A 16,770-nucleotide genomic window follows, 5' to 3' on the forward strand; every position below is an offset into this window, starting at 1 on the left:
GCAACACTGCAGTGGAGGGCCACATGCCCTGATGTGTGTGAGTAGTACATATTGGGCTCCATATTAAAAAGAATTAAAAGAAAAAAAAAAGGACCTGAAATTGAGGGATAAGGAGATGGAGGTAGATCTGGGAAGAGTTAGTGGGAGAAGTGTAGTTAGTGTTTATCATATATTTTTCACTGCTCTTGCATGAATATGAGTCTTTCTTAAGAAAAGAAAATTTTCTTGTATCTAAACTTTCAGAGCTAGGATCCACAAATAAGAAAGAACAAAGTGGTGTTTGTCTTTCTAGATCTGGGTACCTCACTCAGTATACGTTCTGATTCCATCCATTTACCTGAAAGCTTCATTTCCTTCTTCTTTACAGAGAAATAGTATTCTGACGTGTATATGCATCACATTTTCATTACCTATGCATCAGCTGAAAGGTGTATAGGCTTGCTCCATTTCCTAGCTATTGTGAGTAGGGCAGCAGTGAACATGGCTGAGCAAGTATCTGTGGAGTAGGACGTCAAGTCCTTTGGACACATGTCAAGGAGTGGGAGAGCTGGGTCATATGGAAGACACATTTCTAGCATTTGGAGGATTCCCTAGTGACTGGACTGGTTTGCAATCCCACAGTGAACCAGGACTCCCTTTCCTCACCGTCTCACCAGCAATTGTTGTTATACTTTTCTAAATCTTAGCCATTCTGACTGGAGGAAGTTGAAATCTAAGAGTAATCTGAATTTATATTTCCCTAATTTTAAGGGTGATAAACACATTGGGGGATATCTTGAGCCTTTCATTCCTTTTGTGGGAACCCGTTGTTCAGAGCCATAGCCCACATTCCTTAGTTGGGTCACTTGTTTTCTTGACTCTTTTTTATTTGAGTAGAATCAAGCTGGAACCATCCTAGAAGCCTTCTCACTGGGAACTAGCTTTTACAGTACTGGAAATAGATTCCAGTCAAAGAAAATTTTAAATCTAAAAACTTCCTAACACAAAACATCCAGGAAATCTGGGACACTATGAAAAGAGCAAACATAAGAATAATAGGAATAGAAGAATGAGAAGAAGGCCAGCTTTTAAAGAAACAGATGATATATTTAACAAAATCATTGAGAAATGTTTCCTAACCTAAAGAAGAACATGTCTATAAAGGCACAAGAAGCTTACAAAACACCAAATAGATTGGATCAGAAAAGAAAATCCCCTCACCACATAATAATCAAAACACTAAACATACAGATGAAGGAAATAATATTAAAAGAGGCAAGGGAAAAAGGCCAAGTAAAATACAAAGGCAGACCAATTAGAATCACACCTGACTTCTCAGTGGAGACCCCAAAATCCAGAAGGGCCTGGACTGATGGCTTGCATACTCTAAGAGACCCTGAATGCCAGCCCAGACTACTCCGCCCAGCAAAACTGTCAATCACCATAGCTGGAGAAAACAAGATATTTCATGACAAAGTCAAATTAAAACAGTATCTATCCAAAAACCCAGGCCTACAGAAGGTACTAGAAGGAAAACCCCAACCCCAGGAAGTTAACTACATGCACAAAAACACAGGCAATAGATACTCACACCAGCAAGCAATACCTGAAGAAAGGAAACACACAAAACAGACAGACAGACAGACACACACACACACACACACACACACACACACACACACTACCATCACCAACAACAAAATAACAGGAATTAACAATCATTGGTCAAGAATAAAATAACAAATTTCTTGATAGATATGACTTATCAAAATTAAATCAAGGTCAGATAAACAATTTAAGTAGACTGATAACTCCTAAAGAAATAGAAGCAGTCATTAAAAATCTCTCAACCCCAAAAAGCCCAGAGGCAGATGGTTTTAATGCAGAATTCTACCAGACTTTCGAAGAAGACCTAATACTAATATTCTTCAAATTATTCCACAAAATAGAAACAGAAGGAACATTGTCAAATTCCTTCTATGAGGCCACAGTCACCCTGATACCCAAACCACACAAAGACTCAATAAAGAAAGAGTATTACAGATCAATTTCACTCACAAACATTGATACAAAAAATAATCAATTAAATACTAGCAAACTGAATCAAGAACACATCAAAAAGATCTGTGAACAAGTAGGCTTCATCCCAGAGATGCAGGGTTGGTTCAACAAATGAAAATCTGTCAATGTAATCCACCATATAAAGAAACTGAAAGAAAAAATCACACGATCATCTTATTAAATGCTGAAAAAGCTTTTGACAAAATCCAACACCCCTTCATGATAAAAGTCTTGGAGAGATCAGGGATACAAGGGGCATAGCTAAACATAATAAAAGCAATATATTGCCAATTACCAACATCAAATTAAATGGAGAGAAACTCAATGTGATTCCACTAAAATCAGCAACAAGACAAGTATGTCCATTCTCTCCATATCTATTCATTATAGTACTTGAAGTTCTAGCTAGAGTAATAAGACAACTAATGGAAATCAAGGGGATACAAATTGGAAAGGAAGAAGTCAAAGTATCATTATTCACAGATGATGTTAGTATACATAAGTGACCTCCAAAACTCTGCCAGGGAACTCTTAAAGCTGATAAACACCTTTAGTCAAGTGGCAGAATATGAGATTAACTAAAAAAAAAGTAGCCCTCCTATATACAAATGATAAATTGACTGAGAAAGAAATCAGAGAATCAACACCCTTTACAATAGCCTCAAATATTATAAAATATCTTGGTTTAACTCTAACCAGGCAAGTGAAAGATCTGTGTGACAAGAACTTCAAGTCTTTGAAGAAAGCAACTGAAGAAGGTATCAAAAGAAGGAAAGATCTCCCATGCTCATGGATTGGTAGGATTAAATAGTAAAAATGGCCATCTTACCAAAAGCAACAGATTCAATACAATCACCATTAAAATTCCAACACAATTCTTTACAGACCTTGAAAGAAAAATACTTAACTTCATATGGAAAAAACAAAATCCAGAATATAGCTAAAACAATACTGTACAATAAAAGAACTTCCAGAGGTATCACCATCCATGACTTCAAGCTCTACTATAGAGCTATAGTAATAAAAACCACAGAGTGCTGGCATAAAACAGAGAGGTGGGTAAATGGAATCATTTGGAAAGACCCACCTGTAAATCCACACACCTATGGACACCTGATTTAAAAAAAAAAAAAGAAGAAGCCAAAATTATACAATGGAAAGGAGAAAGCATCTTCAACAAATGGTGCTGGTCTAACTTCATGTTGGCATGTAGAAGAATGCAAATTGATCCATATCTATCACCCTGCACAAAACTCAAGTCCAAGTGGATCAAAGCCCTCAACATAAATCCAGATACACTGGACCTGAGAGAAGAGAAAGTGAGAAATAATCTCAAATGCATTGGCACAGGAGACACCTTCCTGAACAGAACACCAATAACATAGGCACTAAGATTGATAATTAATAAATGGGAATTCATGAAATTGAAAAGTTTCTGAAAGGCAAAGGACACATCAATAGGAAAAAGCAGTAGCCTACAGAATGGAAAAAGATCTTCACCAACCCCACATCCAACAGAGGGCTGATTTCCAAAATACATAAAGAACTCAATAAACTATATACAACAAACCAAATAATCCATTTTAAAAAGGAGGTACAGATCTAAACGCAGAATTCTTGATAGAGGAATCTCAAATGGCCAAGAAACACTTAAGTAGATGTTCAACATCTTTTGCCATCAGGAAAATGCAAATCAAAATGACTCTGAGATTCCATCTTACACCTGGCAGAATGGCTAAGATCAAAAACACAAGTTACAGCTTATGGTGGAAAGGAAGGGGAGCAAGGGGAACACTCCTTCATTGCTGGTGGGAGTACAAACGTGTACAGCCACTTTGGAAGTCAGTGTGGCAGTTTTTCAAAAAACTAGGAATCTATGTACCACAAGACCCAGCTATACCACTTTTGGGCATATACCAAAGGATGCTTAATTATACCACAAGGACACTTGCTCAACTATGTTCATAGAAGCTTTATTTGTAATACTCAGAACCTGAAAATAACCTAGATGTCCCTCAACCAAGGAATAGATAAAGAAAATGTGGTACTTTTACACAATGTTGTGCTACTCAGCTGTTATAAAAAAGGACACCAGGAAATTTGCAGGCAAATGGATAGAACTAGAAAAAAATCATCCTGAGTGAGTTAATCCAGATCCAGAAAGGCAAACATGGTATGTACTCACTCATAAGTGTAGGTTATCTGCAAAATAAAGGATAACCATGCTACAATCCATAGCCCCAGAGAGGCTAGATAGCAAGGAGGGTTCCAGGGGCACTTGGATCTCTCTGGGGAAGGGAAAGAGAAGAGTTTTCATTATAAGGACTGAGGGAGGATCGGGATGGAAACAGAGCAATCAAGTGGGGGGGGGGGGACAATTACAGGGGACAGTACTGAAAGAGACTACTGGAAAGGGGGGGGGCATTTGGGAGCAGGTAAAAACCTACCACACAGGAATCTTCCAGAAATCTACAAGAAAGACCCCAGCTAAGATTCCCAGCAATAGCAGATATGTAGCCTGAACCAGCCATCTCTTATAACCAGATTGGTGCCTAGCCCAATTGTCATTGGAGAGGCTTCATCCAGCAACTGATGGAAACAGGTGCAGACCCACTGCCAAACATTAGGCAGAGTTTGGGGAATCCTGCAGAAGAGGTGGGGAAGGGATTGTAGGAGCCAGAGGGGTCAAGGACACCACAAGAAAACTCAAGCAATCAACTAACCTGGGCTCATAGGGGCTCACAGAGTGTGAACCAACAACCAGGGAGCCTGCATGGGACTGACCTGGGCACTCTGCATATATGGGACAGTTGTGTACCTTGGTCCTCTTATAGGACTCCTAACAGTGGAGACGGAGGTTGTCTCCAACTCTTCTACTGGCATTTGGGACCCTACTCCTCATACTGGGTTGCCTTGCCCAGCCTTAATACATGGGGAGGTGCTTAGTCTTAGTGCATCTTGATATGCCACATTTTGTTGATACCCATGGAATACCTGCCTTTTCATAAACAGAAAAGGAGGAGTGGATTGGGAGGTGGGAACAGAGGGAGTATGGGGGGAGGGACTGGGAGGAGAAGAGGGAGGGGAAATTGCAGCCAGATGTAAAATAAATAAAGAAATTTATTAAAAAATAAGCTCAATTAAGTGCTTTTGTACAGTAGAAAGATATTTTTAAATGCATACGTTTTTAAAATCAATTCATAGAAAATTCAAAATCCAAGACAAGAAATGGGAGAAATAGGACAAAATAAAACTTCCATTAAACACAGACAGTGGGGCTGGAGAGATGGCTCAGAGGTTAAGAGCACTGGTTGCTCTTCCAGAGGTCCTGAGTTCAATTCCCAGCAACCACATGGTAGCTCACAACCATCTATAATGAAATCTGGTGCCCTCTTCTGGCCTGCAGACATACATGCAGACAGAACACTGTATACATAATAAACAAATCTAAAAAAAAAAAAAAAACACACACACACACAGACAGTGAAGGGAAGAAGGTTATAACTGAAGACAAAGGAAATGATGGGCTGTCTAAAGAAAAGGTCCAAATAAAAATTTGGCAAATATATTAAAGCAAAGGCAACTAAGTAACCATGAAGAATGCAAGTGAGAGCAGACTGGTAAGAAGGACCAGAAGTCGAACAGGAAGATGAGCACATAATCAGAATTGTATTTCTTGAGAAATACATTGTCCATAAATAAAAGAGACCCTCTATCTATGCATATACCTTAGTTAGGATTTCTATCGCCCCCTTTTTAAAAACTGAATTGCTTGTTTTCTTGATATTTAATTCCTTTTTAGTTCTTTGTGTATTCTACATATTAACCCTTCCCCCCAACAGATATATAGTTTGTAAAGATTTTTTTTCTCCATTTGTAGGTGGCTGTATCACTTGAATGATGGTGTCCTTTGCTGGACAGAAGGGTTTTGATTCATAAGGTCCCATTTAGTAATTGTTGACACTGGAGAGAGAGACAATAACCTCAGCAAATTGTACTGGTCAAACTAGATAGCTTATATACAAGAATCGAACTTGATCCTTATATTTTATCCTGCATTAAACTCAACGTCAAATGAATCATGAACCTGAACATAAGATCTGATGTCCTGAACCTGAGAAAGGGGAAAGTAGGGAATGTGCTTGAACTCATTCACACAGGAAAGGAAGACCAAGAATATAAGCAGCTAATATCAACAATTAAAATCGGGAATGGAGCTAAATAGGGTTCTCAAAAGATAAAACACAAATGTCTGAGAAACACTTTAAAAACTGTTCAACATCCTTCACCATCGTGGAAATGCAAATTAAAAACTGCTTTGAAATTTCACCTTACCTCATTCAGAACAGCTAATATTAAAAAAAAAATGCTAGCATGGATGTCAGGAAAGGGGACATTTATTCACTGCTGGTGGGAGTTCAGACTGGTGCAGGCACTATGAAAATCACCATGGAGTTTCTCCAAAAGCTGAAAATAAATCTATCACATACCCACCTACACCACTCTTTGGCATATATCCAGAGGACTCTATATCCTACCACCGAGATCCTGCTCATCTATGTTCATTGCTCCTGTATTCACAATAGGTAGGAAATGGAAACAGCCTAGATGTCTATGAATGGATAGTAAAAATGTAGTATATCTATACAATGGTCTATTACTCAGCTGTTAAGAAAAGTGAAATAATGAAATTAACAGGTAAATGGATAGACCTGGAAATAATCATTCTGAGTGAGGAAAGTCAGACCCAAAAGAACAAATGTTACCTGTTTTCTCTTATTGTGGATGTTATCTTTGAACCTCCAGATGTGTGTATTTCAACTGGAATGCCCACATTCCAGAGGTCTGGAAAGTAGCAAGGAACCATGGGTGAGGGGCAGTGTTTTTGAGAGAGAAGAGAGAGAACAAGGTGGTAGAAAGCGTTAAAGGGGAATAATAGAACAAGGAGGGTTAAATTGGGGTGGAAGATGGGAGGGCAAGGTGGAGGAGAGTGTGGGGAGGGCTAAACAGCATGAAAGACATTTAGAAAAAGTCACGTGGAAACCTACTATTATAGAAGCTCTCATATGTGTATGTGCGCACACATACACACATAAAAATAGTTATGATGTTATTTCTCTTTTTGCTTCTTTTCTGTCTTGTGGGTTCTGGGTAATGAACCTTTAAGCATGCCATGCAAAGAGTCCACCTTTGAGTTACATCCCTAACCCATTCTAAAATCTCCCTTTTCTTTCGCTTTATGAACTAGAGTTAATCCTCCATTGTTTCTCTATTAACAAACCCTATTAGTTATCCTTGATAACTTAGAATATCTTAGAATACCTTCATTCCCCTTTCATTCATTTTTTAAAGGTTTATTTATTATGTATACAGTGTTCTGAGTGCATGTTTGCCTGTAGGCCAGAAGAGGGCACCAGATCTCACTACAGATGTTTGTGAGCCACCATGTGGTTGCTGGGAATTGAACTCAGGACCTCTGGAAGAGCATCCAGTGCTCTTCACTGCTGAGCTATCTCTCCAGACCCATCTCTTTCATTCTTAGTGGACACTGTAGCAGTTTGAGTGATAAATATCCCCATTAACCTATGTATTTGAATACTTGGTTCCTGGGTGGTGGCGCTGTTTGGTGAGCTTTAGGAGGTACAGACTTATTGGAGGAGTTTATCATTCGAGGTGGGATCTGAGAATTCAAAGCTCATATCACTTCAAGTTCACAGTCTCTGTTTGGTGCTTGTGGTTGAAACAGGAGCCCTCAGCTCCCTGGTCCTGCTGCCATTCATGCTGCTTGCTGCCTGGCCTCCCACCACAGTGGACTCACCCCTTTAGAACTCTAAGTACAAACTCTTCCTTCTGCAAGTTGCCTCTGTGGTGGTTTTTATCACAGCAACAGAAAGCAACTAAAACAGACACCATCCCTGGATATAGAATTCTTGACTGGCATTTCCTTCAGACCTAGACACAAATCCTGCCACCTCCTGTCTCCACAGCTGGAGATGGAAGTCTGCTATAACTCTTCTCAGTCTTGTCCTTTTAGGCAAAATGCTATTTATCTCTACCTAGTATCGTTTTCATTTTCTAAAATTTTGTTATAATGTATCTTGGTCTGAGTTTCATTGGATTTCTCTTAATCAGGATTCACCTTTTGACAGACTGAGGTTTCAGTCATTGCTTTTCAAGTATTTGTTAGCCTGTCTATTTTTGGCCCCTTCTAGAATTTCGATGACAATATAACAGACCTTTTCTTATGGCCCACAGATCTCTGAGGTACTGTCATGTTTCCAATCTTAATTTAGATCAAGTTGTTTCTCTTGCTCCATCTTCAGAGATGCGGTTTACTCATTATCATTCACTCTTACCATAAGCTTATTCACCACATTTTAAATGTATATTTACTGTGTTATTCAACTATATAATTCCCAAGTTCTTTTTTCTAAAAGCTTCTATTTCCTGAGATGTTGTGATCTGTTTCTAACATACTTAAATATGTTCACTGAAGCATTTTTATGATGGCTGTTTTAAAATCTTCATCAAATAATCCTAGTGCCCATTGTTCAATCTCCCTCTCCTCTGCCTCCATTCTTCACAGCCTGCAGTAATCACTATAATACATTTCAGTCAATGTCTGTAAAACATCCACACATGGGAAAGAGCAAGCAGTATTTTTTCTGTGCCTGACTTCTTTCATTATGTGTAATGCCTCCAGCTTTGTGCATTTTCTGTATATCATATAATATCATTCTTACTTATAGATGATAAATTACATTGTGCACAGTCATACCTCATTTTCTTTTTTATTCATCCACCAATAAGCACCCACATTGATTCCATGTCTTAGTTATTGAGAATAGTGCACCATAAACATAGACTATCAGGTGTCCCTCTGATATACTGACCCCATTTTCTTTGGCTGTAAACCCAGAGTAAATCTAGCCAGAGTAAATTCCAGTGATCCACAAAACCAAAGCACGACTGTAGTTCATGATAACCTCATGTGTATTTTATGAAAGCTAGAAAACAGGTATGCAAAGGCTCTAAACACAAGGTAATGATGGAGAGGTGGGAGTCATCCCAATGGTCTGAGCAATGATATACAGGAACTGAAATACCATATTTTATACAACAAATATGTAAAATTATTGCAAAGTAATACATTTTATTAGCACTTAAGGAGCTGGAAAAAGTTAACTACTCTAATCACTATACACTGTATACATGACTCAAATGATCACATTGTATCCTATAAATCTGCATAATTAAAATAATTAGTAAAAAGAAATGCAGACTTCCAAAGATACCACCACCCTATTCATCTCAATGCTGACATAAGCTAATTGCCTTTTCTAACTCAAGTTATTATTTTTCTCACTCTTGCTATTGGTAATAGCTATTGCATCTGATGCATTCTGAATCATGTAACAGAGATTGTGGAACCTATTTTAACACCCCATCTTAACCTATAATAATGTTCCAATTCAACCTATGTAACCCCTGACCTTTGTATATACTCTTGTTACAATAACAATTTAGTTTTCAGAATCTTTGCACAGCTATGCTTGTCAGTTTAGTTCACTTGGTTCCTCTTGTGGCTTCGTCTCAGTCCCCACTCATGTTGTCCATCAGAGAGAATGCCCCTCACCAGTCCTCTTGCCGTTAACTGGAGGGTGGCAGATACCAGGCATAGGGAGTAGGGAGCTCATTCTTTACAGATATTTTGGTTAGGCTCTTAAATGTTCCCCAAAGCTCATGGGCTGAAGGTAGAGAGTTCTCAGCGTAGAAGGGTTCAGAAAGGAAGTCTCTGGGAGGCGATTGGATCATAAGGGCTCTGACCTCACAGATATTAATGTCTTTATCGATTCCTAGACTAACAGAGTTGGAGAGTGGGATTTTGTTATAAAAGGTCCGCAGCTCCTTCCCTCCCTCTTTCTTTGCTTCCTGGCTGCCATAAGGTGAGCAACTCTTTAACTCTTTAACCACTGCTGTAGTGCTTGCTCTACATCACTGTTGCCCAGAAACGACAGGGCTGAGTGACAACAGACTGCCGCCTCTGATACAAGTGACAAATACACCTTTTCTCCTTGTCTTTCTGGAAATATGACTAATACAGCTGTCTTCATGTCACCTGTCTTGGTGATATGGCTGCCCATTGAGGCTAGGAAGGGACAGTCAATGCCAGATCTTCAGGGTGGAGCATGTCCCTGGCTTAACTTTTTGGGTTTCTCTCCTCACCTCTGGCTCCGAGTTATTGAGAGGATTTCTGCTCAGTCTCTGCCAGTGGAAAATGCTAAACGAATACATTTTTATGTGCAATTTAGTAGAATCTTCTAAATGCCACAGACACGATTCTACTTACTGTTCACAAGTAAAATAACTGATATTCATTAATTTTATCAAAATGACAGTTTTCTGAAATCAAGACTATTGTATATTGTGGGAGCCCACAACTGACTCAGTTTCCCAGTTTGATTCTGAAGTCTATTCTGAGTCAACAGAGTTCAAGCTTGTTTGCTCCAAGGCTGTGAGAAAGTTCTGATTAACCCACAGAGTCTCCTTGAAGGGCTGTGAGAAAGTCCTGATTAGCCCACAGAGTCTCCTTGAAGGGCTGTGAGAAAGTTCTGATTAGCCCGTAAGAGGGAACATACTACCTAGCTGGCCTCAAGCTGCTGTTATCTTCCAGAGATACATTGAGATAGAAAATGAAACTGCTTGTTCCTTGGTGCAAGGCAGGATAGATAGTGGTTGAATGCCTGTGCTGTGCATTGTTCTACCTCTGTCTTTCAAAACTGTATATAAGCTGGCCATGAAATAAACTCGGGGCTGTCTGGCATTGCTGTCCGGCATTGACCAGCAGACCTCTCGACCCTTTTCTGTATTCTCCATTGTCTCTTCAATCCGCACGCTTCTACCCAGCTACCCAGCTGACTCTAGGCAGGCCCAACAAGTGGCACCCAACGTGGGGCTGGGTACGGAGGAGTCCGAGATGGACACCACAGAAGAAAAAGGAGTGCACTCGAGAAAAGTGGAAGCTGTGGTGAGTTAACTCTAGAGTAAAAGTCATAAGTGTAAATAAAAAATTAAACCTGGGGTAAAACATTTTGTGAATAAGAGTAAAGTATAAATATGGGTCAAGCAAATAGAAAATAGAGGTTTGTATATTTGTTTAATGATACTTTAAAGGCTAGAGGCACTAGAGTAAAATGTAAGCAATTGTGTACATTTTTAGAATTTGTAAGAAAGATTTGTCCTTGGTTCCCTGAACAAGGTACCTTGGACCCAGATATTTGGAGATGTATTGGAGTTAAAATACAGCAGTATTATGGTAAGCATGGTCCAGAAAAACTTCCAATAGATATTTTAGACACTCATTTGGGACAGTCTATATCTTCGTCCTGACAGACAGAAGATGTTACCTAAATTGAGAAAAACTAAATCTTCTGCTCCTCCAGAGGAATCATTTAATACAGATGCCTCTAAGAAGTCATTTGATGAGGATAATCAGTCAGATTCTGATGATGAAACAGAATTAAAAGTAAAGGCTGAAAAGCTCTCTGAAGGCTGAAGGGCTCTCTGCTTATGACTATGAATGTTGAACAGCATCAGAGTAAAGAATTTAAGAAGGAGGGAGAACTGATAAAATTGGAAGCTCCTTTGAGTGAAAAGTTGGAAATTCTTCAAGTTTCCACCTTGAAAAGAAGCACTCCTCTTCCTACAGTGATAGCGGGTTTAGACCCTCCTGAAGATTCAACTATTAAGGTAAAGAAACCTCCTGTGATTGCAATGGTTCAGAAGCCTCCAGGCTCTTGGCAAACTTTATTAGTCTGTTACAAGCTAGCTTAAGGGATGTGGCTAATAAAGGAGAGGATATTAATGGACTTACGATGTTTCCAGTTATGGAACAGCAGGATGTTCAAAGAAATGTAGTCAGAGTACATATGCCTATTCCTTTTAAACAACTTAAGGAGTTAAAGTCTGCTTGTTCTCAATATGGCCCAACAGCACCTTTCACTCAAGCCATCTTAGAAGCTATGGCAATTGAAGCCTTGCCTCCTGAAGATTGGAAACAATTAGCTAAAGCTTGTTTATCTGGAGGAGATTATTTATTATGGAAAACAGAATTACATGAGCAGTATGAAAGTACCACTAATGTTAACAGAGCTCAACAGATTCCTATTACTTTTGAGATGTTAGCAGATAAAGGTGATTATAGAGATGTGGATAATCATTTAAATTTTAACATGGCAGTGTATGCTCAAGTCAGTTCTGCAGCAAAGAAAGCTTGGAATAAATTGCCTGGCGCTGGAAAGCAAACAGAGGATTTATCAAAAATAAGACAGGGACCTGATGAATTGTTTCAAGATTTTGTTTCCAGACTAATGACAGCAACAGGAAGGCTATTGGGGGATAATGAAGCTGGACATTTGCTTGTAAAACAGTTGGCTTATGAGAATGCTAATACAGCTTGTCAAGCTGCCGTTAGACCATTCAGAAACAAAGGAGATATTTTTGATTATATTCGGTTATGCTCTGATATTGGCCCCTCTTATACTCAAGGGCTGCCTATGGCTGCTGCAATACAGGGAAAGACAATTAAAGATGTGTTTTTTCATCAAAGACGACAGGTTCCAGATAAAAGGAGGATTGTTGGACCACCTGGAAGTTGTTTAGGTTGTGGTCAGATGGGATATCAGATTAGACAATGCCCCAATAAGGGAAAGCTGAAGGAACTTGGATTATGCCCTAGATGTAAAAAAGGGAAACATTGGGTAAATGAATGTAAGTCAATAAAAGATGTGCATGGAAACCCTCTGTCGGGAAACGAGCAAAGGGGCCAGCCTCAGGCCCGGAAACAATGTCATGGGGCACTCCAACCATTCATTCCTCAGTGAAGAAATACATTCAAGACCTCTACAGAGCAACCCCAGGCAGCAGAGGATTGGACCTCGGTTCCTCCTCCTACACAGTATTGACTCCTGAAATGGGAGTTCAGGCCCTGCGTACAGGCATTTATGGGCCTCCACCAGAAGGCACAATTGGTCTTTTGCTTGGGAGAAGTAGTATAACTAAGCAGGGAATCTTTGTTGCTCCAGGTGTCATAGATACTGATTATGAAGGAGAGACTAAGGTTATGACTCATTCACCTAATGGAATTTCTGTTGTAAAGACAGGACAGAGACTTGCTCAATTGATTTTACTTCCACAAGTGCAAATAAAAAGTTAAGCCATACGTAACAAAAGAGGAACAGCCGACAGCAGAATTTGGTTCTTCTGATGCTTATTGGTTATAAGCTATAGGCCCACAACATTCAGAACTAATTTTATTTATAAATGGAAAAAGGTTCTCTGATCTTCTGGACACAGGTGTGGATGTGTCTGTAATTACTGCTAATCAATGGCCATCTGCCTAGCCTAAACAACAAACCATGACACAATTACAAGGAATTGGTCAGTCTCAGAGTCCGGAACAGAGTAGTGATGAATTAATATGGAAAGATGAAGAAGGGCATGAAGGAAACTTCCAACCTTACATTGTTCCTCGATTGCCTGTAAATTTATGGGGAAGAGATGTTTTGAGTCAGATGGGAATTTATTTGTATAGTCCTAATGAAGTAGTCACTAATCAAATGTTTCAACAAGAGTTATTGCCAGATCAAGGCTTAGGAAAAAGGAATGATGGACGTGTATCTCCTTTGCTTCCACAGCAAAGGCCTAATAAAGCTGGATTAGGGTATTTTTAGAAGGAGTCATTGGACAGTCTGTACCCCATGCAGACCCTGTGATTTGGAAATCTGATGAGCCTGTATGGGTGGATCAATGGCCCCTAACAGAAGAAAAGATAATAGCAGCCCAGCAGTTAGTAAAGGAACAGCTGGACAATGGCCATATAGAGCCTTCTAATTCTCCTTGGAATTCTCCTATCTTTGTAAAAAAAAAAAAGAAAGAAAGAAAGAAAAAAAAGAAAGGAAGAAAGAAAGAAAGAAATCAGGCAAATGAAGATTATTACAAGATCTTAGAAAAGTGAATGAAACTATGCAATTGATGGGTGCTTTGCAACCTGGGTTGCCCTCCCCTATAGCAATACCTAGTAATACATATAAAATCATTTTGGATTTAAAAGATTGTTTTTATACTATTCCTTTGGCTCCTTAGGGTTGTCAAAGATTCACTTTTAGTATTCCCTCTGTGAATCTTAAGGAACCAATGAAAAGATTGCATTAGAAGGTTTTGCCTCAAGGAATGGCTAATAGCCCAACATTACATCAAAAGTTTATAGCTCAATCTACACAACAAGTTAGGGCTCAGTTTCCACAACTTTATATTATCCATTATATGGATGATGTTTTACCTGCTTATAAGGATGAGGGAATTTTATTAGCTACCTATGGCCAAATACAACAAGATTTGGCTCAAGCAGGATTAATTATAGCCCCTGAAAAGGTTCAAAGAGAGTCATCTTTTCAGTATTTAGGATATATATTATATCTTAAGGAATTAAAGCCTCAGAAACTAGAAATAAGAAAAGATGAGTTAAAAACATTGAATGATTTTCAAAAGTTATTAGGAAACATTCAATGGTTATGATCTTATTTAAAATTACCTACTGGTGATTTAGAACCTTTATATGATATTTTAAGAGAAGATAGTGATGATAATTCACCTCGACAGTTAACTAAAGAAGGAAGACAGGTTCTTCCACAGGTTGAGAATGCTATTCAGTAACAGCAGATACATTATATTAATTATGATCAACCTTGGCAAGCATATATCCTGCCCACTAGATTTACTCCTACAGCAGTATTATGGCAAGATGGTCCTCTTTTATGGTTACATCTTCCCGATTCACCTGTTAAGGTATTATATCCATATTATGAAGCTGTAGAATGTCTAGTACAAAAGAGTAGAGTTGAATCCAGAAAGTATTTTGGCAAAGAGCCAAAAACTATTGGTGTGCCATTCACTCAACAACAGATTGACTGGTTATTTCAAAATAATGATTCTTGGGCAATTGCTTTTGCTCAATTTCTGGGTCAAATTGATAATCATTATCCTGCTGATCAATTATTACAGTTTTCTCAGATGCATTCCTTTATTTTTCCCAAAGTAGTAAAGCATATTCCAGTGAAAGATGCTGCTTTGGTTTTTACTGATGGTTCATCTAATAGGAAAGCAGCTTATGTGATTAATGGTAAAGGATATATAGTTCAAACTACTTCTGCCTCAGCTCAAGTGGTTGAATTAAGAGCTGTCGCAATGATCTTTCAAATTCTGAAAGATAATTCATTTAATTTATATACAGATAGCCAATATATTTATAGAGCTCTTCAAATTATAGAAACTGTTTCTTATATTAAAACTATTAATGAGCACATAAGAAAATTATTTAACAAATTCATAATGCCATTCATTTAAGAAAATTGCCTTATTTTGTGGGACATATAAGAGCACATTCAAATCTTCCTGGTCCATTGGCTGAAGGTAATGCTTTAGCTGATAAATTTACTCAGTTAATCGCTTTATCTCAAGTTGAACTTGCTCATCGATCACATGCTTTACATCATCAAAATAGTAAAAGCTTAAGAAAACAATTTGGTTAAACAAGAGAAACTTCTCTCCAAATTGTTAAGAAATGTGCTACATGTCCTCAATATTTAACTGTACCTCATTTTGGAGTAAATCCTCAAGGACTTCTTTCTAATTATTTATGGCAAATGGATGTCACTCACATTATAGAATTTGGAAAATTGAAATACATGCATGTAACTATAGATACTTATTCAGGATTTTTAATGGCTACTGCTCAAACTGGTGAGGCTATTAAGCATGTAATTGCTCATTGCCTGAAGTGTTTCTCCTATATGGGAATACCCAAAGTTATTAAAACTGATAATGGAACTGGATATGTTAGTAAAGCTTTTAATCAATTTTGTTTTCAATGGCAAATTGAACATAAAATAGGCATTCCTTATAATCCTCAAGGACAAGGTATTGTTGAGAGAACTCACAGCAGCCTCAAAACACATCTTAAAAAATTAAACAAGGGGGAGTCATACCCACATTCACCACACAACACTTTAAATCATGCCTTATTTGTTTTAATTTTTTTAAATGTGGATGCTGCTGGAAAATCTGCAGCTGATCGATTTTGTCATGAAGGAACCACAACTAAATTTGCTCTAGTTAAATGGTTTATGGGAGGGCCCCGACCCTGTATTGATATGGGGATGAGGGCATGTTTGTGTTTTTTCACAGGAAGAAAATGAAGCTTGTTGGTTGCCTGAAAGATTGGTGCGGTGTACGGAGCAGAGACATGCTAATCCTGATGTTGCTGATGACCATCCAGAGATGCCAGAGTGAGACATATTGGGCCTATGTTCCTGTTCCACCAATTTTACATCCTGCAACTTGGGAAAGAAAAGAAATTATGGTTGCTGTTAATAATACCAGGCTTTTAGATTGACCTGCCACCCAAGAGTTCCACATTACTCGCAATTTTTCTTACATTGGATATGGTAAAGGGATCCTTATGTTTTGTAAAAAATATTACTTTGGAGGGATGTCTTGAAGTGTTTCCAAAATGAGTATTGGGACATGATTAACAATGTACCAGTTATACAAAGTTATTGCTTCCTCAAGGTAATTGGACAAATATTACTTCACCTCCTCAATGAGTTCCTCCATGCACAAAAGAACTGCGAGAGTCTAACAGAACTTTGTTTTGGAGATGATGTACTGGCA

General features: G+C 38.5%; 1 protein-coding gene across 5 annotated transcripts in view; it reads right to left on the reverse strand.

Annotated features, from left to right (window-relative positions):
* The window catches only part of Dpy19l2 (dpy-19 like 2), a 102,805-nt gene that overhangs the window by 41,341 nt on the left and 44,694 nt on the right, over window positions 1-16,770 (reverse strand). The gene's annotated exons all lie outside the window — the stretch shown is intronic.

The sequence above is a fragment of the Peromyscus californicus genome, unplaced genomic scaffold, assembly GCF_007827085.1.
Source record: "Peromyscus californicus insignis strain IS unplaced genomic scaffold, ASM782708v3 Scaffold_11__1_contigs__length_118956290, whole genome shotgun sequence".
NCBI classification, from domain to species: Eukaryota; Metazoa; Chordata; class Mammalia; order Rodentia; family Cricetidae; genus Peromyscus; species Peromyscus californicus.